This window comes from Leptodactylus fuscus, chromosome 11, assembly GCF_031893055.1.
Source record: "Leptodactylus fuscus isolate aLepFus1 chromosome 11, aLepFus1.hap2, whole genome shotgun sequence".
Taxonomy (NCBI): Eukaryota; Metazoa; Chordata; class Amphibia; order Anura; family Leptodactylidae; genus Leptodactylus; species Leptodactylus fuscus.
In genome coordinates, this window is record NC_134275.1 from 76,668,593 (window position 1) to 76,672,854 (window position 4,262).

At 44.7% G+C, this 4,262-nt stretch overlaps 1 protein-coding gene across 8 annotated transcripts in view; it reads right to left on the minus strand.

Annotated features, from left to right (window-relative positions):
* Positions 1-4,262, minus strand: part of SYNGAP1 (synaptic Ras GTPase activating protein 1) — a 152,618-nt gene that overhangs the window by 145,930 nt on the left and 2,426 nt on the right. The gene's annotated exons all lie outside the window — the stretch shown is intronic.

Sequence of the window (4,262 nt, forward strand, 5' to 3'; positions counted from 1 at the left end):
CCTCAAAATTCGCCTCCATATAATGGTGGCCTATGAAGACCACTAGTGTTCTTTTTTCCGGCATGTTGCTCATAGCGTAAAAAAGAAGCGTTCTGCCCTTTCTTCAGGTGGCAGCGACCTCCGGAGTCGGCTCTGGAGGAGGAAACCGCGGCCGCGAAGGTCTTGACAAGCAGGTTTTGACCCGAGAGTGACGCAGCTCCTCGCATCTCTCGGTGCCAAAATCCGCCCCACCGCCCCCTGTGTGAACAAGCCCTAAGAATCTCATCCATGCGCTTTAGAAAAATGGTGGAAGAGGATTTATTAAGATTAGCGGTTTTTATGCCACTCTTAGGCTAAGGCTCCAGTCTGCGACAAAGAGGTTTTGTTTATGTTGCAGATTTTGCTGCGGTTTCTTGAGACAAAACAAAGCGTGGATTGAGCAGTCGGGAGAAATAGAAGTATTTCCTTTATATTTCCCATTCCTTTTGAAGGCCGGGGCACCACGAAGCATAAACGCCGAGATTTTACAGTCCCTGCAAAGTGGATGGGATCCTGGCTAATCCCATTCACACACTGCAGAAAAATATTGGCAGTGATTTCGAAAAACCGTTGCGTTTTTGGAAACTTCAGCATGGAAAAGGCTGGCATTGTCCAGTCAGATATAAGTGAAGCAGAAGAGGAAATCTCTGCAGACCTTCTGTGAAAAATGCTGCAGGAAAAACCACCATGCCTTTCCATTGCGTTTTTTTCCTGCAGCACCTTTTAGCTTTGTGGGGCCTTAGGCCTTTGAATGTAAAGAAAAAAAAAATGCATAAAAATCTGTAACAACAAAAAAAGCTGTTTTCTGCAAAGTGGGGCCTAATCCTTAAAGGGAGTGTCCATGATCAGAAATCTGAATGCAACCAGCAGGGAAGGTGTGGAAAACAGAAAGCACCAAAGGGTCATCTGGTCCCTTCCCTCTGTTCCTGCAATGAGCCGCCCGGCACCGCCACTGTTCTATTTGTAAACCCCGCCTCCAGCTGTTCAGAGCAGTGATTGGCTGCAGGGTTTCCATCAATGTGATGTCACTGCTGCAAACAGGACAACGGAGGAAACGGTGAGGTCATCGCAGGAAGAGGATGCAGAGATATAGATGTTTTATATACACACACATATATTCTACACCTCTCCTGCTGGTTGTATTCAGATTTCCAATCTGGGACAACCCCTTTAAGATAAGGCCCTAAATTGCTCTTTTTTTGCAGATTTTGCTGCATTTTTTGAGCCAAGGCCAGGATTGGCATGCGGACTGCATAATAGCAAAAGTCACTGATTCTTGGTGCAAAAATGAACATGTGACCAAAATGTAACTTTCAAAACAGAAGATAAATGGTGTAAAAGGCTTAATAAACCCCCAGTATGTGCGGAAATTGCAGATTTTACATCACATCAGATATAAGCTGCCGATTGTTTGTGCAAAGCGTTGAAATCTGCATAATGTCAGCAGCATCTGAACAACAAAATCTGCAGCAAAAACACATTTTTTGCATTTTTTTGATTGCCAATTTCTAGCAGATAAACAGCAGATTATTGCAGATTTCAGTCCAGTGTGGACAGACACTTAGGCCAGGGCCACACACAATGTGATGACAGCAGGTTAGCTACTGTGAAAGTGATGTTCTGTAGAGGCAATATCTCATCAACATGCTACCGCTAAACCCCACAGTGCAAATAAGGTGTGCTGTGTCACGGAGTGCGTTCTGTGAAAAAAATGGACATCACATGGTCCCATTATAGTCACATACGTTGTATTTCACTGAGAAACCTGCGGTATTTTATTTTTCCATTTCTCGGCCATTCAAGTATAAGGGTCCGTAAAAAACCCCTGAAGCTTACAGTGCGAACCTCGTCCATCTCAACAGATATATTGCAAGGTGATTTCTGAAATAAAGACAGCAGACTTTTTGCGTAGGACATGGAAAGCGCCAAAAATACACCGGGGTGCACATCGTCCACTGTCCTCTAGTCTGCAAAACGGATAGTCAGTGTGAAATCAGCCCAAGGCCAGTGCACCAGGTTGCAAAAACGCGGATGGGATTCTGGCTAATCCTAGCTACACATCGCAGAAAACTATCTGCAGCGAAAATGCTGCGATGTCTGTTTGTCTGCTTGAGCTGGAATCACGTGAAGTTTTTTTAAAAAAAATATATGAATAGAGATGAGCGAGTACTGTTTGGATCAGCCGATTCGAACAGCACGCACGCATTGAAATGCGTGGAAGCACCTGGTACTTCCGCTTTGACGCCGGCCGGCCGCTTAACCCCCCGCGTGCCGGCTACGTCCATTCATTTCAATGCGTGCGTGCTGTTCGGATCAGCTCGCTCATCTCTATATATGAACAATGACTAAGGGCGGGTTCACACCTGCGCCTGGTCTCTGCTTTGTGGTTTTCCGTCTTATGCCGACAGGAGACAGAAATCCCACAGTCAGTGTCCGCCTGTGAGCGTTTTGTGGACTTCGCGGCAAAACGTTTTTTTTTTTTAACCGGACACAAAGTCCTGCATGTCTGACTTTGTATCCGGTTAAAAAAAAAAAAAAAACGTTTTTGCCGCGGAGAGCACAAAACGCTCACGGGCGGACACTTTGCAAACCTATTTTGTCTCCTGTCCAGTTTCTTGGGCAGAAGTCGGAAACCTGAAAGCGGAGACGGGGCGCAGGTGTGAACAGGCCCAAACAGTGAATCCAAAAGGAAAGATAATATAAGGGGAAAACTGAAGCTTCTCTTTTGTGACCAGTGTTTGGCTAAAAAAAAAAAAATGGCATAAAAAAAATGCCAAAAAATTGAACATAAGTATTCAGCTTAAAGTGATCTATATTTTGTTAACCATTTGTTTGAATTGATCCAATGAATCTAAAATATGAAACATTCTGCTTAAAACTCTTCCCATCTGTGTACACAGCTCTTACACAAAACCATGCATCTCCATGGCTACAGACTACAAACAAGCCCTCGCTCTAGCCTGATCCTGCGGTCCAGTGTTTTGGGGGTTTTTAGGCTAAAGCCCCATGGAGCCAATCACTGCAAAATAACGCTGCGAAAAAGCCGCAGCGGAAACACTTAGCATTTTTTCTGCAGCGTTTTTCACACAAGTCTGCAGCATTGACCTCTATGGACCTTCTGCCACACTCAAGGCTTTTCCACTCTGGAAATTTTCTCTGCAATGTTTCCAAGTGACGTAAAACTGAACGTTTTTTTTTTACCGCTGTGTTTCCGCCACGGCCAAAATGCTGCATTTTTACAACGTGGAGCCCTGGCCCTCAATCTGCTCGCTGACAGGTTAATAAGGCTTCTATGGCGAATCCTTCAATAATATGGCACAAGCAGCCAAATCCACACCAAGCAGCCCAGCATTTGTTGCACAATCCACAGAATAAATGATAGAGATTCGCAGCAAATTTCATCCATTCAGTGAAAAGGTTAAAATCTGCAGTGACACAAATAATCGCACTGCAAATTGGAAAACTACCCCGGGGTCAATTTATGGGAGATTGTGCTGCAGTTTTGTTTGCTGCCGATCTTATGACCCAAAAGGAATGGCAGTTCCCAACCTGTGGCTCTCTGACAATTCCCAGCATGCCCTGCTTGAAGTCTGCAATACATGGAGAGCCAGAGGATGGAGATTACCAAAGTAGATCAATAAATTAGGCAAATACAGGATCCACTAAGAGGAAGGCGATGTACGTGATCCACTAATACAATTCAATACGCTATAAAGAACGGTCATATAAAATACTCTATAGTACAAGCAAACACATGGGGCTATGCTGTATACAAAGGCGGAATAACACAACCTGAGCAGCTACAAATCTAAGCAACTTTTGCGACATTACAACCCCCAGCCTTTATCTGTTGGGACATGCTGAGCCCTGTAGTCCTAGCAGCAAACCTCTGGCATATATCACAGACAATGACACCAGCTATGGTCCTGTATCACAGTCTAATGCAGTACATACAGTTATTACAGTCAGTGGGTAGAATATATAACAAATACAACATTGGCTATTACTGGTGAAGTCTCCGGGCCTGGCCCTTACCGATGTATCCGATATTCCCCAGGGATATATGTCATAGCAGCACATCACACTCCATCAGCATCATATACAATATAGAGCAAGACCCATATAGGCGAGAGAAGACATGACCCCTCACAGGCCACGATGAGGATGGTGATGGTCAGGGATGGACTTTAGGCACCAATCAGACTACCTTGTGGCCTCTCCTATAACTTTCCCAGACATGAATA